This window comes from Ovis canadensis, chromosome 15, assembly GCF_042477335.2.
Source record: "Ovis canadensis isolate MfBH-ARS-UI-01 breed Bighorn chromosome 15, ARS-UI_OviCan_v2, whole genome shotgun sequence".
Lineage (NCBI taxonomy): Eukaryota > Metazoa > Chordata > Mammalia > Artiodactyla > Bovidae > Ovis > Ovis canadensis.
Window position 1 is genome coordinate 7,506,801 of NC_091259.1, and position 21,046 is coordinate 7,527,846.

The following is a 21,046-nucleotide window of genomic DNA, read 5'->3' on the forward strand; positions in this document are numbered from 1 at the left end:
GGCCCACGTGATTTCCGGGTGGGGCCCACGTGATTTCCGGGTGGGGCCCACGTGATTTCCGGGTGGGGTCCACGTGATTTCCGGGTGGGGCCCACGTGATTTCCGTGTGGGGCCCACGTGATTTCCGGGTGGGGCCCACGTGATTTCCGTGTGGGGCCCACGTGATTTCCGGGTGGGCCCCACGTGATTTCCCCGTGGGGCCCACGTCATTTCCCCGTGGGGCCCACGTGATTTCCGGGTGGGGCCCACGTGATTTCCGGGTGGGCCCCACGTGATTTCCGGGTGGGGCCCACGTGATTTCCGGGTGGGGCCCACGTGATTTCCCCGTGGGGCCCACGTGATTTCCCCGTGGGGCCCACGTGATTTCCGGGTGGGGCCCACGTGATTTCCGGGTGGGGCCCACGTGATTTCCGGGTGGGGCCCACGTGATTTCCGGGTGGGGCCCACGTGATTTCCCCTGGGGGCCCACGTGATTTCCGGGTGGGGCCCACGTGATTTCCGGGTGGGGCCCACGTGATTTCCGGGTGGGGCCCACGTGATTTCCGGGTGGGGCCCACGTGATTTCCGGGTGGGGCCCACGTGATTTCCGGGTGGGGCCCACGTGATTTCCGGGTGGGGCCCACGTGATTTCCGGGTGGGGCCCACGTGATTTCCGGGTGGGGCCCACGTGATTTCCGGGTGGGGCCCACGTGATTTCCCCGTGGGGCCCACGTGATTTCCCCGTGGGGCCCACGTGATTTCCGGGTGGGGCCCACGTGATTTCCGGGTGGGGCCCACGTGATATCCGGGTGGGGCCCACGTGATTTCCCCTGGGGGCCCACGTGATTTCCGGGTGGGGCCCACGTGATTTCCGGGTGGGGCCCACGTGATTTCCGGGTGGGCCCCACGTGATTTCCGGGTGGGGCCCACGTGATTTCCGGGTGGGGCCCACGTGATTTCCGGGTGGGGCCCACGTGATTTCCGGGTGGGGCCCACGTGATTTCCGGGTGGGGCCCACGTGATTTCCCCGTGGGGCCCACGTGATTTCCCCGTGGGGCCCACGTGATTTCCGGGTGGGGCCCACGTGATTTCCGGGTGGGGCCCACGTGACTTCCCCTGGGGGCCCACGTGATTTCCGGGTGGGGCCCACGTGATTTCCGGGTGGGGCCCACGTGATTTCCCCGTGGGGCCCACGTGATTTCCGGGTGGGGCCCACGTGATTTCCGGGTGGGGCCCACGTGATTTCCGGGTGGGGCCCACGTGATTTCCCCTGGGGGCCCACGTGATTTCCGGGTGGGGCCCACGTGATTTCCGGGTGGGGCCCACGTGATTTCCGGGTGGGGCCCACGTGATTTCCGGGTGGGGCCCACGTGATTTCCGGGTGGGGCCCACGTGATTTCCGGGTGGGGCCCACGTGATTTCCGGGTGGGGCCCACGTGATTTCCCCGTGGGGCCCACGTGATTTCCCCGTGGGGCCCACGTGATTTCCGGGTGGGGCCCACGTGATTTCCGGGTGGGGCCCACGTGATTTCCGGGTGGGGCCCACGTGATTTCCCCGTGGGGCCCACGTGATTTCCGGGTGGGGCCCACGTGATTTCCCCGTGGGGCCCACGTGATTTCCGGGTGGGGCCCACGTGATTTCCCCGTGGGGCCCACGTGATTTCCGGGTGGGGCCCACGTGATTTCCCCGTGGGGCCCACGTGATTTCCGGGTGGGGCCCACGTGATTTCCGGGTGGGGCCCACGTGATTTCCGGGTGGGCCCCACGTGATTTCCGGGTGGGGCCCACGTGATTTCCGGGTGGGGCCCACGTGATTTCCGGGTGGGGCCCACGTGATTTCCGGGTGGGGCCCACGTGATTTCCGGGTGGGGCCCGCGTGATTTCCCCGTGGGGCCCACGTGATTTCCCCGTGGGGCCCACGTGATTTCCGGGTGGGGCCCACGTGATTTCCGGGTGGGGCCCACGTGATTTCCCCTGGGGGCCCACGTGATTTCCGGGTGGGGCCCACGTGATTTCCGGGTGGGGCCCACGTGATTTCCCCGTGGGGCCCACGTGATTTCCGGGTGGGGCCCACGTGATTTCCGGGTGGGGCCCACGTGATTTCCGGGTGGGGCCCACGTGATTTCCGGGTGGGGCCCATGTGATTTCCCCGTGGGGCCCACGTGATTTCCCCGTCGGGCCCACGTGATTTCCGGGTGGGGCCCACGTGATTTCCGGGTGGGGCCCACGTGATTTCCGGGTGGGGCCCACGTGATTTCCGGGTGGGGCCCACGTGATTTCCCCGTGGGGCCCACGTGATTTCCGGGTGGGGCCCACGTGATTTCCGGGTGGGGCCCACGTGATTTCCGGGTGGGCCCCACGTGATTTCCGGGTGGGGCCCACGTGATTTCCGGGTGGGGCCCACGTGATTTCCGGGTGGGGCCCACGTGATTTCCGGGTGGGGCCCACGTGATTTCCGGGTGGGGCCCGCGTGATTTCCCCGTGGGGCCCACGTGATTTCCCCGTGGGGCCCACGTGATTTCCGGGTGGGGCCCACGTGATTTCCGGGTGGGGCCCACGTGATTTCCCCTGGGGGCCCACGTGATTTCCGGGTGGGGCCCACGTGATTTCCGGGTGGGGCCCACGTGATTTCCCCGTGGGGCCCACGTGATTTCCGGGTGGGGCCCACGTGATTTCCGGGTGGGGCCCACGTGATTTCCGGGTGGGGCCCACGTGATTTCCGGGTGGGGCCCATGTGATTTCCCCGTGGGGCCCACGTGATTTCCCCGTCGGGCCCACGTGATTTCCGGGTGGGGCCCACGTGATTTCCGGGTGGGGCCCACGTGATTTCCGGGTGGGGCCCACGTGATTTCCGGGTGGGGCCCACGTGATTTCCGGGTGGGGCCCACGTGATTTCCGGGTGGGGCCCACGTGATTTCCCCGTGGGGCCCACGTGATTTCCCCGTGGGGCCCACGTGATTTCCGGGTGGGGCCCACGTGATTTCCGGGTGGGGCCCACGTGATTTCCCCTGGGGGCCCACGTGATTTCCGGGTGGGGCCCACGTGATTTCCGGGTGGGGCCCACGTGATTTCCGGGTGGGGCCCACGTGATTTCCGGGTGGGGCCCACGTGATTTCCGGGTGGGGCCCACGTGATTTCCGGGTGGGGCCCACGTGATTTCCGGGTGGGGCCCACGTGATTTCCGGGTGGGGCCCACGTGATTTCCGGGTGGGGCCCACGTGATTTCCGGGTGGGGCCCACGTGATTTCCGGGTGGGGCCCACGTGATTTCCGGGTGGGGCCCACGTGATTTCCGGGTGGGGCCCACGTGATTTCCGGGTGGGGCCCACGTGATTTCCGGGTGGGGCCCACGTGATTTCCCCTGGGGGCCCACGTGATTTCCGGGTGGGGCCCACGTGATTTCCGGGTGGGGCCCACGTGATTTCCGGTTGGGGCCCACGTGATTTCCGGGTGGGGCCCACGTGATTTCCGGGTGGGGCCCACGTGATTTCCGGGTGGGGCCCACGTGATTTCCGGGTGGGGCCCACGTGATTTCCGGGTGGGGCCCACGTGATTTCCCCTGGGGGCCCACGTGATTTCCGGGTGGGGCCCACGTGATTTCCGGGTGGGGCCCACGTGATTTCCGGGTGGGGCCCACGTGATTTCCGGGTGGGGCCCACGTGATTTCCCCGTCGGGCCCACGTGATTTCCGGGTGGGGCCCACGTGATTTCCCCTGGGGGCCCACGTGATTTCCGGGTGGGGCCCACGTGATTTCCGGGTGGGGCCCACGTGATTTCCGGGTGGGGCCCACGTGATTTCCGGGTGGGGCCCACGTGATTTCAGGGTGGGGCCCACGTGATTTCCGGGTGGGGCCCACGTGATTTCCGGGTGGGGCCCACGTGATTTCCGGGTGGGGCCCACGTGATTTCCCCTGGGGGCCCACGTGATTTCCGGGTGGGGCCCACGTGATTTCCGGGTGGGGCCCACGTGATTTCCGGGTGGGGCCCACGTGATTTCCGGGTGGGGCCCACGTGATTTCCGGGTGGGGCCCACGTGATTTCCCCGTCGGGCCCACGTGATTTCCGGGTGGGGCCCACGTGATTTCCGGGTGGGGCCCACGTGATTTCCGGGTGGGGCCCACGTGATTTCCCCTGGGGGCCCACGTGATTTCCGGGTGGGGCCCACGTGATTTCCGGGTGGGGCCCACGTGATTTCAGGGTGGGGCCCACGTGATTTCCGGGTGGGGCCCACGTGATTTCCGGGTGGGGCCCACGTGATTTCCCCGTGGGGCCCACGTGATTTCCGGGTGGGGCCCACGTGATTTCAGGGTGGGGCCCACGTGATTTCCGGGTGGGGCCCACGTGATTTCCGGGTGGGGCCCACGTGATTTCCGGGTGGGGCCCACGTGATTTCCAGGTGGGGCCCACGTGATTTCCGGGTGGGGCCCACGTGATTTCCCCGTGGGGCCCACGTGATTTCCGGGTGGGGCCCACGTGATTTCCGGGTGGGGCCCACGTGATTTCCGGGTGGGGCCCACGTGATTTCCCCTGGGGGCCCACGTGATTTCCGGGTGGGGCCCACTTGATTTCCGGGTGGGGCCCACGTGATTTCCGGGTGGGGCCCACGTGATTTCCGGGTGGGGCCCACGTGATTTCCGGGTGGGGCCCACGTGATTTCCGGGTGGGGCCCACGTGATTTCCGGGTGGGGCCCACGTGATTTCCGGGTGGGGCCCACGTGATTTCCGGGTGGGGCCCACGTGATTTCCGGGTGGGGCCCACGTGATTTCCGGGTGGGGCCCACGTGATTTCCGGGTGGGGCCCACGTGATTTCCGGGTGGGGCCCACGTGATTTCCCCTGGGGGCCCACGTGATTTCCCCTGGGGGCCCACGTGATTTCCGGGTGGGGCCCACTTGATTTCCGGGTGGGGCCCACGTGATTTCCGGGTGGGGCCCACGTGATTTCCGGGTGGGGCCCACGTGATTTCCGGGTGGGGCCCACGTGATTTCCGGGTGGGGCCCACGTGATTTCCGGGTGGGGCCCACGTGATTTCCGGGTGGGGCCCACGTGATTTCCGGGTGGGGCCCACGTGATTTCCGGGTGGGGCCCACGTGATTTCCGGGTGGGGCCCACGTGATTTCCGGGTGGGGCCCACGTGATTTCCGGGTGGGGCCCACGTGATTTCCGGGTGGGGCCCACGTGATTTCCGGGTGGGGCCCACGTGATTTCCGGGTGGGGCCCACGTGATTTCCCCGTGGGGCCCACGTGATTTCCGGGTGGGGCCCACGTGATTTCCGGGTGGGGCCCACGTGATTTCCGGGTGGGGCCCACGTGATTTCCCCTGGGGGCCCACGTGATTTCCGGGTGGGGCCCACTTGATTTCCGGGTGGGGCCCACGTGATTTCCGGGTGGGGCCCACGTGATTTCCGGGTGGGGCCCACGTGATTTCCGGGTGGGGCCCACGTGATTTCCGGGTGGGGCCCACGTGATTTCCGGGTGGGGCCCACGTGATTTCCGGGTGGGGCCCACGTGATTTCCGGGTGGGGCCCACGTGATTTCCGGGTGGGGCCCACGTGATTTCCGGGTGGGGCCCACGTGATTTCCGGGTGGGGCCCACGTGATTTCCGGGTGGGGCCCACGTGATTTCCGGGTGGGGCCCACGTGATTTCCGGGTGGGGCCCACGTGATTTCCGGGTGGGGCCCACGTGATTTCCCCTGGGGGCCCACGTGATTTCCGGGTGGGGCCCACGTGATTTCCGGGTGGGGCCCACGTGATTTCCGGTTGGGGCCCACGTGATTTCCGGGTTGGGCCCACGTGATTTCCGGGTGGGGCCCACGTGATTTCCGGGTGGGGCCCACGTGATTTCCGGGTGGGGCCCACGTGATTTCCGGGTGGGGCCCACGTGATTTCCCCTGGGGGCCCACGTGATTTCCGGGTGGGGCCCACGTGATTTCCTGGTGGGGCCCACGTGATTTCCGGGTGGGGCCCACGTGATTTCCGGGTGGGGCCCACGTGATTTCCGGGTGGGGCCCACGTGATTTCCCCGTGGGGCCCACGTGATTTCCCCGTGGGGCCCACGTGATTTCCCCGTGGGGCCCACGTGATTTCCCCGTGGGGCCCACGTGATTTCCGGGTGGGGCCCACGTGATTTCCGGGTGGGGCCCACGTGATTTCCGGGTGGGGCCCACGTGATTTCCGGGTGGGGCCCACGTGATTTCCAGGTGGGGCCCACGTGATTTCCCCGTGGGGCCCACGTGATTTCCGGGTGGGGCCCACGTGATTTCCGGGTGGGGCCCACGTGATTTCCGGGTGGGGCCCACGTGATTTCCGGGTGGGGCCCACGTGATTTCCGGGTGGGGCCCACGTGATTTCCGGGTGGGGCCCACGTGATTTCCGGGTGGGGCCCACGTGATTTCCGGGTGGGGCCCACGTGATTTCCGGGTGGGGCCCACGTGATTTCCGGGTGGGGCCCACGTGATTTCCGGGTGGGGCCCACGTGATTTCTCCGTGGTGCCCACGTGATTTCCGGGTGGGGCCCACGTGATTTCCGGGTGGGGCCCACGTGATTTCCGGGTGGGGCCCACGTGATTTCAGGGTGGGGCCCACGTGATTTCCGGGTGGGGCCCACGTGATTTCCGGGTGGGGCCCACGTGATTATCGGGTGGGGCCCACGTGATTTCCCCGTGGGGCCCACGTGATTTCCGGGTGGGGCCCACGTGATTTCCGGGTGGGGCCCACGTGATTTCCGGGTGGGGCCCACGTGATTTCCGGGTGGGGCCCACGTGATTTCCGTGTGGGGCCCACGTGATTTCCGGGTGGGGCCCACGTGATTTCCGTGTGGGGCCCACGTGATTTCCGGGTGGGGCCCACGTGATTTCCGGGTGGGGCCCACGTGATTTCCCCGTGGGGCCCACGTGATTTCCGGGTGGGGCCCACGTGATTTCCGGGTGGGCCCCACGTGATTTCCGGGTGGGGCCCACGTGATTTCCGGGTGGGGCCCACGTGATTTCCGGGTGGGGCCCACGTGATTTCCCCGTGGTGCCCACATGATTTCCGGGTGGGGCCCACGTGATTTCCGGGTGGGGCCCACGTGATTTCCGGGTGGGGCCCACGTGATTTCAGGGTGGGGCCCACGTGATTTCCGGGTGGGGCCCACGTGATTTCCGGGTGGGGCCCACGTGATTTCCGGGTGGGGCCCACGTGACTTCCGGGTGGGGCCCACGTGATTTCCGGGTGGGGCCCACGTGATTTCCCCGTGGGGCCCACGTGATTTCCGGGTGGGGCCCACGTGATTTCCGGGTGGGGCCCACGTGATTTCCGGGTGGGGCCCACGTGATTTCCCCTGGGGGCCCACGTGATTTCCGGGTGGGGCCCACGTGATTTCCGGGGGGGGCCCACGTGATTTCCGGGTGGGGCCCACGTGATTTCCGGGTGGGGCCCACGTGATTTCCCCTGGGGTCCCACGTGATTTCCGGGTGGGGCCCACGTGATTTCCGGGTGGGGCCCACGTGATTTCCGGGTGGGGCCCACGTGATTTCCGGGTGGGGCCCACGTGATTTCCGGGTGGGGCCCACGTGATTTCCGGGTGGGGCCCACGTGATTTCCGGGTGGGGCCCACGTGATTTCCGGGTGGGGCCCACGTGATTTCCGTGTGGGGCCTACGTGATTTCCGGGTGGGGCCCACGTGATTTCCGGGTGGGGCCCACGTGATTTCCGGGTGGGGCCCACGTGATTTCCGGGTGGGGTCCACGTGATTTCCGGGTGGGGCCCACGTGATTTCCGGGTGGGGCCCACGTGATTTCCCCGTGGGGCCCACGTGATTTCCCCGTGGGGCCCACGTGATTTCCGGGTGGGGCCCACGTGATTTCCGGGTGGGGCCCACGTGATTTCCGGGTGGGGCCCACGTGATTTCCTTGTGGGGCCCACGTGATTTCCCCTGGGGGCCCACGTGATTTCCGGGTGGGCCCCACGTGATTTCCGGGTGGGGCCCACGTGATTTCCGGGTGGAGCCCACGTGATTTCCGGGTGGGGCCCACGTGATTTCCGGGTGGGGCCCACGTGATTTCCGGGTGGGGCCCACGTGATTTCCGGGTGGGGCCCACGTGATTTCCGGGTGGGGCCCACGTGATTTCCGGGTGGGGCCCACGTGATTTCCGGGTGGGGCCCACGTGATTTCCGGGTGGGGCCCACGTGATTTCCGGGTGGGGCCCACGTGATTTCCCCGTGGGGCCCACGTGATTTCCGGGTGGGGCCCACGTGATTTCCGGGTGGGGCCCACGTGATTTCCGGGTGGGGCCCACGTGATTTCCCCTGGGGGCCCACGTGATTTCCGGGTGGGGCCCACTTGATTTCCGGGTGGGGCCCACGTGATTTCCGGGTGGGGCCCACGTGATTTCCGGGTGGGGCCCACGTGATTTCCGGGTGGGGCCCACGTGATTTCCGGGTGGGGCCCACGTGATTTCCGGGTGGGGCCCACGTGATTTCCGGGTGGGGCCCACGTGATTTCCGGGTGGGGCCCACGTGATTTCCGGGTGGGGCCCACGTGATTTCCGGGTGGGGCCCACGTGATTTCCGGGTGGGGCCCACGTGATTTCCGGGTGGGGCCCACGTGATTTCCGGGTGGGGCCCACGTGATTTCCGGGTGGGGCCCACGTGATTTCCGGGTGGGGCCCACGTGATTTCCGGGTGGGGCCCACGTGATTTCCGGGTGGGGCCCACGTGATTTCCCCTGGGGGCCCACGTGATTTCCGGGTGGGGCCCACGTGATTTCCGGGTGGGGCCCACGTGATTTCCGGTTGGGGCCCACGTGATTTCCGGGTTGGGCCCACGTGATTTCCGGGTGGGGCCCACGTGATTTCCGGGTGGGGCCCACGTGATTTCCGGGTGGGGCCCACGTGATTTCCGGGTGGGGCCCACGTGATTTCCCCTGGGGGCCCACGTGATTTCCGGGTGGGGCCCACGTGATTTCCGGGTGGGGCCCACGTGATTTCCGGGTGGGGCCCACGTGATTTCCGGGTGGGGCCCACGTGATTTCCGGGTGGGGCCCACGTGATTTCCCCGTGGGGCCCACGTGATTTCCCCGTGGGGCCCACGTGATTTCCCCGTGGGGCCCACGTGATTTCCCCGTGGGGCCCACGTGATTTCCGGGTGGGGCCCACGTGATTTCCGGGTGGGGCCCACGTGATTTCCGGGTGGGGCCCACGTGATTTCCAGGTGGGGCCCACGTGATTTCCCCGTGGGGCCCACGTGATTTCCGGGTGGGGCCCACGTGATTTCCGGGTGGGGCCCACGTGATTTCCGGGTGGGGCCCACGTGATTTCCGGGTGGGGCCCACGTGATTTCCGGGTGGGGCCCACGTGATTTCCGGGTGGGGCCCACGTGATTTCCCCGTGGGGCCCACGTGATTTCCCCGTGGGGCCCACGTGATTTCCGGGTGGGGCCCACGTGATTTCAGGGTGGGGCCCACGTGATTTCCGGGTGGGGCCCACGTGATTTCCTTGTGGGGCCCACGTGATTTCCCCTGGGGGCCCACGTGATTTCCGGGTGGGGCCCACGTGATTTCCGGGTGGGGCCCACGTGATTTCCGGGTGGGGCCCACGTGATTTCCGGGTGGGGCCCACGTGATTTCCGGGTGGGGCCCACGTGATTTCCGGGTGGGGCCCACGTGATTTCCGGTGGGGCCCACGTGATTTCCGGGTGGGGCCCACGTGATTTCCGGGTGGGGCCCACGTGATTTCCGGGTGGGGCCCACGTTATTTCCCCGTGGGGCCCACGTGATTTCCCCGTGGGGCCCACGTGATTTCCGGGTGGGCCCCACGTGATTTCCGGGTGGGGCCCACGTGATTTCCGGGTGGGGCCCACGTGATTTCCGGGTGGGGCCCACGTGATTTCCGGGTGGGGCCCACGTGATTTCCGGGTGGGGCCCACGTGATTTCCCCTGGGGGCCCACGTGATTTCCGGGTGGGGCCCACGTGATTTCCGGGTGGGGCCCACGTGATTTCCGGGTGGGGCCCACGTGATTTCCGGGTGGGGCCCACGTGATTTCCGGGTGGGGCCCACGTGATTTCCGGGTGGGGCCCACGTGATTTCCCCGTGGGGCCCACGTGATTTCCGGGTGGGGCCCACGTGATTTCCGGTGGGGCCCACGTGATTTCCCCTGGGGGCCCACGTGATTTCCGGGTGGGGCCCACGTGATTTCCGGGTGGGGCCCACGTGATTTCCGGGTGGGGCCCACGTGATTTCCGGGTGGGGTCCACGTGATTTCCCCGTGGGGCCCACGTGATTTCCCCGTGGGGCCCACGTGATTTCCGGGTGGGGCCCACGTGATTTCAGGGTGGGGCCCACGTGATTTCCGGGTGGGGCCCACGTGATTTCCAGGTGGGGCCCACGTGATTTCCCCGTGGGGCCCACGTGATTTCCGGGTGGGGCCCACGTGATTTCCGGGTGGGGCCCACGTGATTTCAGGGTGGGGCCCACGTGATTTCCGGGTGGGGCCCACGTGATTTCCGGGTGGGGCCCACGTGATTTCCCCGTGGGGCCCACGTGATTTCCGGGTGGGGCCCACGTGATTTCAGGGTGGGGCCCACGTGATTTCCGGGTGGGGCCCACGTGATTTCCGGGTGGGGCCCACGTGATTTCCCCTGGGGGCCCACGTGATTTCCGGGTGAGGCCCACGTGATTTCCGGGTGGGGCCCACGTGATTTCCGGGTGGGGCCCACGTGATTTCAGGGTGGGGCCCACGTGATTTCCCCTGGGGGCCCACGTGATTTCCGGGTGGGGCCCACGTGATTTCCGGGTGGGGCCCACGTGATTTCCGGGTGGGGCCCACGTGATTTCCGGGTGGGGCCCACGTGATTTCCGGGTGGGGCCCACGTGATTTCCGGGTGGGGCCCACGTCATTTCCGGGTGGGGCCCACGTGATTTCCGGGTGGGGCCCACGTGATTTCCCCGTGGGGCCCACGTGATTTCCGGGTGGGGCCCACGTGATTTCCGGGTGGGGCCCACGTGATTTCCGGGTGGGGCCCACGTGATTTCCGGGTGGGGCCCACGTGATTTCCGGGTGGGGCCCACGTGATTTCCGGGTGGGGCCCACGTGATTTCCCCGTGGGGCCCACGTGATTTCCGGGTGGGGCCCACGTGATTTCCGGGTTGGGCCCACGTGATTTCCGGGTGGGGCCCACGTGATTTCCGGGTGGGGCCCACGTGATTTCCGGGTGGGGCCCACGTGATTTCCGGGTGGGGCCCACGTGATTTCCGGGTGGGGCCCACGTGATTTCCCCGTGGGGCCCACGTGATTTCCCCGTGGGGCCCACGTGATTTCCGGGTGGGGCCCACGTGATTTCCGGGTGGGGCCCACGTGATTTCCGGGTGGGGCCCACGTGATTTCTCCGTGGTGCCCACGTGATTTCCGGGTGGGGCCCACGTGATTTCCGGGTGGGGCCCACGTGATTTCCGGGTGGGGCCCACGTGATTTCAGGGTGGGGCCCACGTGATTTCCGGGTGGGGCCCACGTGATTTCCGGGTGGGGCCCACGTGATTTCCGGGTGGGGCCCACGTGATTTCCGGGTGGGGCCCACGTGATTTCCGGGTGGGGCCCACGTGATTTCTCCGTGGTGCCCACGTGATTTCCGGGTGGGGCCCACGTGATTTCCGGGTGGGGCCCACGTGATTTCCGGGTGGGGCCCACGTGATTTCAGGGTGGGGCCCACGTGATTTCCGGGTGGGGCCCACGTGATTTCCGGGTGGGGCCCACGTGATTATCGGGTGGGGCCCACGTGATTTCCCCGTGGGGCCCACGTGATTTCCGGGTGGGGCCCACGTGATTTCCGGGTGGGGCCCACGTGATTTCCGGGTGGGGCCCACGTGATTTCCGGGTGGGGCCCACGTGATTTCCGTGTGGGGCCCACGTGATTTCCGGGTGGGGCCCACGTGATTTCCGTGTGGGGCCCACGTGATTTCCGGGTGGGGCCCACGTGATTTCCGGGTGGGGCCCACGTGATTTCCCCGTGGGGCCCACGTGATTTCCGGGTGGGGCCCACGTGATTTCCGGGTGGGCCCCACGTGATTTCTGGGTGGGGCCCACGTGATTTCCGGGTGGGGCCCACGTGATTTCCGGGTGGGGCCCACGTGATTTCCCCGTGGTGCCCACATGATTTCCGGGTGGGGCCCACGTGATTTCCGGGTGGGGCCCACGTGATTTCCGGGTGGGGCCCACGTGATTTCAGGGTGGGGCCCACGTGATTTCCGGGTGGGGCCCACGTGATTTCCGGGTGGGGCCCACGTGATTTCCGGGTGGGGCCCACGTGACTTCCGGGTGGGGCCCACGTGATTTCCGGGTGGGGCCCACGTGATTTCCCCGTGGGGCCCACGTGATTTCCGGGTGGGGCCCACGTGATTTCCGGGTGGGGCCCACGTGATTTCCGGGTGGGGCCCACGTGATTTCCCCTGGGGGCCCACGTGATTTCCGGGTGGGGCCCACGTGATTTCCGGGGGGGGCCCACGTGATTTCCGGGTGGGGCCCACGTGATTTCCGGGTGGGGCCCACGTGATTTCCCCTGGGGTCCCACGTGATTTCCGGGTGGGGCCCACGTGATTTCCGGGTGGGGCCCACGTGATTTCCGGGTGGGGCCCACGTGATTTCCGGGTGGGGCCCACGTGATTTCCGGGTGGGGCCCACGTGATTTCCGGGTGGGGCCCACGTGATTTCCGGGTGGGGCCCACGTGATTTCCGGGTGGGGCCCACGTGATTTCCGTGTGGGGCCTACGTGATTTCCGGGTGGGGCCCACGTGATTTCCGGGTGGGGCCCACGTGATTTCCGGGTGGGGCCCACGTGATTTCCGGGTGGGGTCCACGTGATTTCCGGGTGGGGCCCACGTGATTTCCGGGTGGGGCCCATGTGATTTCCCCGTGGGGCCCACGTGATTTCCCCGTGGGGCCCACGTGATTTCCGGGTGGGGCCCACGTGATTTCCGGGTGGGGCCCACGTGATTTCCGGGTGGGGCCCACGTGATTTCCTTGTGGGGCCCACGTGATTTCCCCTGGGGGCCCACGTGATTTCCGGGTGGGCCCCACGTGATTTCCGGGTGGGGCCCACGTGATTTCCGGGTGGAGCCCACGTGATTTCCGGGTGGGGCCCACGTGATTTCCGGGTGGGGCCCACGTGATTTCCGGGTGGGGCCCACGTGATTTCCGGGTGGGGCCCACGTGATTTCCGGGTGGGGCCCACGTGATTTCAGGGTGGGGCCCACGTGATTTCCGGGTGGGGCCCACGTGATTTCCGGGTGGGGCCCACGTGATTTCCCCGTGGGGCCCACGTGATTTCCGGGTGGGGCCCACGTGATTTCAGGGTGGGGCCCACGTGATTTCCGGGTGGGGCCCACGTGATTTCCGGGTGGGGCCCACGTGATTTCCCCTGGGGGCCCACGTGATTTCCGGGTGAGGCCCACGTGATTTCCGGGTGGGGCCCACGTGATTTCCGGGTGGGGCCCACGTGATTTCAGGGTGGGGCCCACGTGATTTCCCCTGGGGGCCCACGTGATTTCCGGGTGGGGCCCACGTGATTTCCGGGTGGGGCCCACGTGATTTCCGGGTGGGGCCCACGTGATTTCCGGGTGGGGCCCACGTGATTTCCGGGTGGGGCCCACGTGATTTCCGGGTGGGGCCCACGTCATTTCCGGGTGGGGCCCACGTGATTTCCGGGTGGGGCCCACGTGATTTCCCCGTGGGGCCCACGTGATTTCCGGGTGGGGCCCACGTGATTTCCGGGTGGGGCCCACGTGATTTCCGGGTGGGGCCCACGTGATTTCCCCGTGGGGCCCACGTGATTTCCGGGTGGGGCCCACGTGATTTCCGGGTGGGGCCCACGTGATTTCCGGGTGGGGCCCACGTGATTTCCGGGTGGGGCCCACGTGATTTCCCCTGGGGGCCCACGTGATTTCCGGGTGGGGCCCACGTGATTTCCGGGGGGGGCCCACGTGATTTCCGGGTGGGGCCCACGTGATTTCCGGGTGGGGCCCACGTGATTTCCCCTGGCGTCCCACGTGATTTCCGGGTGGGGCCCACGTGATTTCCGGGTGGGGCCCACGTGATTTCCGGGTGGGGCCCACGTGATTTCCGGGTGGGGCCCACGTGATTTCCGGGTGGGGCCCACGTGATTTCCGGGTGGGGCCCACGTGATTTCCGGGTGGGGCCCACGTGATTTCCGTGTGGGGCCCACGTGATTTCCGGGTGGGGCCCACGTGATTTCCGGGTGGGGCCCACGTGATTTCCGGGTGGGGCCCACGTGATTTCCGGGTGGGGCCCACGTGATTTCCGGGTGGGGCCCACGTGATTTCCCCGTGGGGCCCACGTGATTTCCCCGTGGGGCCCACGTGATTTCCGGGTGGGGCCCACGTGATTTCCGGGTGGGGCCCACGTGATTTCCGGGTGGGGCCCACGTGATTTCCTTGTGGGGCCCACGTGATTTCCCCTGGGGGCCCACGTGATTTCCGGGTGGGCCCCACGTGATTTCCGGGTGGGGCCCACGTGATTTCCGGGTGGAGCCCACGTGATTTCCGGGTGGGGCCCACGTGATTTCCGGGTGGGGCCCACGTGATTTCCGGGTGGGGCCCACGTGATTTCCGGGTGGGGCCCACGTGATTTCCGGGTGGGGCCCACGTGATTTCCGGGTGGGGCCCACGTGATTTCCGGGTGGGGCCCACGTGATTTCCCCTGGGGGCCCACGTGATTTCCGGGTGGGGCCCACGTGATTTCCGGGTGGAGCCCACGTGATTTCCGGGTGGGGCCCACGTGATTTCCGGGTGGGGCCCACGTGTTTTCCGGGTGGGGCCCACGTGATTTCCGGGTGGGGCCCACGTGATTTCCGGGTGGGGCCCACGTGATTTCCCCTGGGGGCCCACATGATTTCCGGGTGGGGCCCACGTGATTTCCGGGTGGGGCCCACGTGATTTCCGGGTGGGGCCCACGTGATTTCCGGGTGGGGCCCACGTGATTTCCGGGTGGGGCCCACGTGATATCCGGGTGGGGCCCACGTGATTTCCCCTGGGGGCCCACGTGATTTCCGGGTGTGGCCCACGTGATTTCCGGGTGGGGCCCACGTGATTTCCGGGTGGGGCCCACGTGATTTCCGGGTGGGGCCCACGTGATTTCCGGGTGGGGCCCACGTGATTTCCCCGTGGGGCCCACGTGATTTCCGGGTGGGCCCCACGTGATTTCCGGGTGGGGCCCACGTGATTTCCCCGTGGGGCCCACGTGATTTCCGGATGGGGCCCACGTGATTTCCGGGTGGGGCCCACGTGATTTCCGGGTGGGGCCCACGTGATTTCCGGGTGGGGCCCACGTGATTTCCAGGTGGGGCCCACGTGATTTCCGGGTGGGGCCCACGTGATTTCCCCTGGGGGCCCACGTGATTTCCGGGTGGGGCCCACGTGATTTCCGGGTGGGGCCCACGTGATTTCCCCGTGGGGCCCACGTGATTTCCGGGTGGGGCCCACGTGATTTCCGGGGGGGCCCACGTGATTTCCCCTGGGGGCCCACGTGATTTCCGGGTGGGGCCCACGTGATTTCCGGGTGGGGCCCACGTGATTTCCGGGTGGGGCCCACGTGATTTCCGGGTGGGGTCCACGTGATTTCCCCGTGGGGCCCACGTGATTTCCCCGTGGGGCCCACGTGATTTCCGGGTGGGGCCCACGTGATTTCCGGGTGGGGCCCACGTGATTTCCGGGTGGGGCCCACGTGATTTCCAGGTGGGGCCCACGTGATTTCCCCGTGGGGCCCACGTGATTTCCGGGTGGGGCCCACGTGATTTCCGGGTGGGGCCCACGTGATTTCAGGGTGGGGCCCACGTGATTTCCGGGTGGGGCCCACGTGATTTCCGGGTGGGGCCCACGTGATTTCCCCGTGGGGCCCACGTGATTTCCGGGTGGGGCCCACGTGATTTCAGGGTGGGGCCCACGTGATTTCCGGGTGGGGCCCACGTGATTTCCGGGTGGGGCCCACGTGATTTCCCCTGGGGGCCCACGTGATTTCCGGGTGAGGCCCACGTGATTTCCGGGTGGGGCCCACGTGATTTCCGGGTGGGGCCCACGTGATTTCAGGGTGGGGCCCACGTGATTTCCCCTGGGGGCCCACGTGATTTCCGGGTGGGGCCCACGTGATTTCCGGGTGGGGCCCACGTGATTTCCGGGTGGGGCCCACGTGATTTCCGGGTGGGGCCCACGTGATTTCCGGGTGGGGCCCACGTGATTTCCGGGTGGGGCCCACGTCATTTCCGGGTGGGGCCCACGTGATTTCCGGGTGGGGCCCACGTGATTTCCCCGTGGGGCCCACGTGATTTCCGGGTGGGGCCCACGTGATTTCCGGGTGGGGCCCACGTGATTTCCGGGTGGGGCCCACGTGATTTCCGGGTGGGGCCCACGTGATTTCCGGGTGGGGCCCACGTGATTTCCGGGTGGGGCCCACGTGATTTCCGGGTGGGGCCCACGTGATTTCCCCGTGGGGCCCACGTGATTTCCGGGTGGGGCCCACGTGATTTCCCCGTGGGGCCCACGTGATTTCCGGGTGGGGCCCACGTGATTTCCGGGTGGGGCCCACGTGATTTCCGGGTGGGGCCCACGTGATTTCCGGGTGGGGCCCACGTGATTTCCGGGTGGGGCCCACGTGATTTCCGGGTGGGACCCACGTGATTTCCCCGTGGGGCCCACGTGATTTCCCCGTGGGGCCCACGTGATTTCCGGGTGGGGCCCACGTGATTTCCGGGTGGGGCCCACGTGATTTCCGGGTGGGGCCCACGTGATTTCCCCTGGGGGCCCACGTGATTTCCGGGTGGGGCCCACGTGATTTCCGGGTGGGGCCCACGTGATTTCCCCGTGGGGCCCACGTGATTTCCGGGTGGGGCCCACGTGATTTCCGGGTGGGGCCCACGTGATTTCCGGGTGGGGCCCACGTGATTTCCGGGTGGGGCCCACGTGATTTCCGGGTGGGGCCCACGTGATTTCCGAGTGGGGCCCACGTGATTTCCGGGTGGGGCCCACGTGATTTCCGGGTGGGGCCCACGTGATTTCCGGGTGGGGCCCACGTGATTTCCGGGTGGGGCCCACGTGATTTCCGGGTGGGGCCCACGTGATTTCCTGGTGGGGCCCACGTGATTTCCCCGTCGGGCCCACGTGATTTCCGGGTGGGGCCCACGTGATTTCCGGGTGGGGCCTACGTGATTTCCGGGTGGGGCCCACGTGATTTCCCCTGGGGGCCCACGTGATTTCCGGGTGGGGCCCACGTGATTTCCGGGTGGGGCCCACGTGATTTCCGGGTGGGGCCCACGTGATTTCCGGGTGGGGCCCACGTGATTTCCCCGTGGGGCCCACGTGATTTCCGGGTGGGGCCCACGTGATTTCCGGGTGGGCCCAACGTGATTTCCGGGTGGGCCCCACGTGATTTCCGGGTGGGGCCCACGTGATTTCCGGGTGGGGCCCACGTGATTTCCGGGTGGGGCCCACGTGATTTCCGGGTGGGGCCCACGTGATTTCCGGGTGGGGCCCACGTGATTTCCGGGTGGGGCCCACGTGATTTCCGGGTGGGGCCCACGTGATTTCCGGGTGGGGCCCACGTGATTTCCGGGTGGGGCCCACGTGATTTCCCCTGGGGTCCCACGTGATTTCCGGGTGGGGCCCACGTGATTTCCGGGTGGGGCCCACGTGATTTCCCCGTGGGGCCCACGTGATTTCCGGGTGGGGCCCACGTGATTTCCGGGTGGGTCCCACGTGATTTCCGGGTGGGTCCCACGTGATTTCCGGGTGGGGCCCACGTGATTTCCGTGTGGGGCCTACGTGATTTCCGGGTGGGGCCCACGTGATTTCCGGGTGGGGCCCACGTGATTTCCGTGTGGGGCCCACGTGATTTCCGGGTGGGGCCCACGTGATTTCCGGGTGGGGCCCACGTGATTTCCGGGTGGGGCCCACGTGATTTCCGGGTGGGCCCCACGTGATTTCCGGGTGGGGCCCACGTGATTTCCGGGTGGGGCCCACGTGATTTCCGGGTGGGGCCCACGTGATTTCCCCGTGGTGCCCACGTGATTTCCGGGTGGGGCCCACGTGATTTCCGGGTGGGGCCCACGTGATTTCCGGGTGGGGCCCACGTGATTTCAGGGTGGAGCCCACGTGATTTCCGGGTGGGGCCCACGTGATTTCCGGGTGGGGCCCACGTGATTTCCGGGTGGGGCCCACGTGACTTCCGGGTGGGGCCCACGTGACTTCCGGGTGGGGCCCACGTGATTTCCGGGTGGGGCCCACGTGATTTCCCCGTGGGGCCCACGTGATTTCCGGGTGGGGCCCACGTGATTTCCGGGTGGGGCCCACGTGATTTCCGGGTGGGGTCCACGTGATTTCCGGGTGGGGCCCACCTGATTTCCGTGTGGGGCCCACGTGATTTCCGGGTGGGGCCCACGTGATTTCCGTGTGGGGCCCACGTGATTTCCGGGTGGGGCCCACGTGATTTCCGGGTGGGCCCCACGTGATTTCCGGGTGGGGCCCACGTGATTTCCGGGTGGGGCCCACGTGATTTCCGGGTGGGGCCCACGTGATTTCCGGGTGGGACCCACGTGATTTCCCCGTGGGGCCCACGTGATTTCCCCGTGGGGCCCACGTGATTTCCGGGTGGGGCCCACGTGATTTCCGGGTGGGGCCCACGTGATTTCCGGGTGGGGCCCACGTGATTTCCCCTGGGGGCCCACGTGATTTCCGGGTGGGGCCCACGTGATTTCCGGGTGGGGCCCACGTGATTTCCCCGTGGGGCCCACGTGATTTCCGGGTGGGGCCCACGTGATTTCCGGGTGGGGCCCACGTGATTTCCGGGTGGGGCCCACGTGATTTCCGGGTGGGGCCCACGTGATTTCCGGGTGGGGCCCACGTGATTTCCGAGTGGGGCCCACGTGATTTCCGGGTGGGGCCCACGTGATTTCCGGGTGGGGCCCACGTGATTTCCGGGTGGGGCCCACGTGATTTCCGGGTGGGGCCCACGTGATTTCCGGGTGGGGCCCACGTGATTTCCTGGTGGGGCCCACGTGATTTCCCCGTCGGGCCCACGTGATTTCCGGGTGGGGCCCACGTGATTTCCGGGTGGGGCCTACGTGATTTCCGGGTGGGGCCCACGTGATTTCCCCTGGGGGCCCACGTGATTTCCGGGTGGGGCCCACGTGATTTCCGGGTGGGGCCCACGTGATTTCCGGGTGGGGCCCACGTGATTTCCGGGTGGGGCCCACGTGATTTCCCCGTGGGGCCCACGTGATTTCCGGGTGGGGCCCACGTGATTTCCGGGTGGGCCCAACGTGATTTCCGGGTGGGCCCCACGTGATTTCCGGGTGGGGCCCACGTGATTTCCGGGTGGGGCCCACGTGATTTCCGGGTGGGGCCCACGTGATTTCCGGGTGGGGCCCACGTGATTTCCGGGTGGGGCCCACGTGATTTCCGGGTGGGGCCCACGTGATTTCCGGGTGGGGCCCACGTGATTTCCGGGTGGGGCCCACGTGATTTCCGGGTGGGGCCCACGTGATTTCCCCTGGGGTCCCACGTGATTTCCGGGTGGGGCCCACGTGATTTCCGGGTGGGGCCCACGTGATTTCCCCGTGGGGCCCACGTGATTTCCGGGTGGGGCCCACGTGATTTCCGGGTGGGTCCCACGTGATTTCCGGGTGGGTCCCACGTGATTTCCGGGTGGGGCCCACGTGATTTCCGTGTGGGGCCTACGTGATTTCCGGGTGGGGCCCACGTGATTTCCGGGTGGGGCCCACGTGATTTCCGTGTGGGGCCCACGTGATTTCCGGGTGGGGCCCACGTGATTTCCGGGTGGGGCCCACGTGATTTCCGGGTGGGGCCCACGTGATTTCCGGGTGGGCCCCACGTGATTTCCGGGTGGGGCCCACGTGATTTCCGGGTGGGGCCCACGTGATTTCCGGGTGGGGCCCACGTGATTTCCCCGTGGTGCCCACGTGATTTCCGGGTGGGGCCCACGTGATTTCCGGGTGGGGCCCACGTGATTTCCGGGTGGGGCCCACGTGATTTCAGGGTGGAGCCCACGTGATTTCCGGGTGGGGCCCACGTGATTTCCGGGTGGGGCCCACGTGATTTCCGGGTGGGGCCCACGTGACTTCCGGGTGGGGCCCACGTGACTTCCGGGTGGGGCCCACGTGATTTCCGGGTGGGGCCCACGTGATTTCCCCGTGGGGCCCACGTGATTTCCGGGTGGGGCCCACGTGATTTCCGGGTGGGGCCCACGTGATTTCCGGGTGGGGTCCACGTGATTTCCGGGTGGGGCCCACGTGATTTCCGTGTGGGGCCCACGTGATTTCCGGGTGGGGCCCACGTGATTTCCGTGTGGGGCCCACGTGATTTCCGGGTGGGGCCCACGTGATTTCCGGGTGGGCCCCACGTGATTTCCGGGTGGGGCCCACGTGATTTCCGGGTGGGGCCCACGTGATTTCCGGGTGGGGCCCACGTGATTTCCGTGTGGGGCAAACGTGATTTCCGGGTGGGGCCCACGTGATTTCCGGGTGGGGCCCACGTGATTTCAGGGTGGGGCCCACGTGATTTCCGGGTGGGGCCCACGTGATTTCCGGGTGGGGCCCACGTGATTTCCGGGTGGGGCCCACGTGATTTCCCCGTGGGGCCCACGTGATTTCCGGGTGGGGCCCACGTGATTTCCGGGTGGGGCCCACGTGATTTCCGGGTGGGCCCCACGTGATTTCCGGGTGGGGCCCACGTGATTTCCGGGTGGGGCCCACGTGATTTCCGGGTGGGGCCCACGTGATTTCCGGGTGGGGCCCACGTGATTTCCGGGTGGGGCCCGCGTGATTTCCCCGTGGGGCCCACGTGATTTCCCCGTGGGGCCCACGTGATTTCCGGGTGGGGCCCACGTGATTTCCGGGTGGGGCCCACGTGATTTCCCCTGGGGGCCCACGTGATTTCCGGGTGGGGCCCACGTGATTTCCGGGTGGGGCCCACGTGATTTCCCCGTGGGGCCCACGTGATTTCCGGGTGGGGCCCACGAGATTTCCGGGTGGGGCCCACGTGATTTCCGGGTGGGGCCCACGTGATTTCCC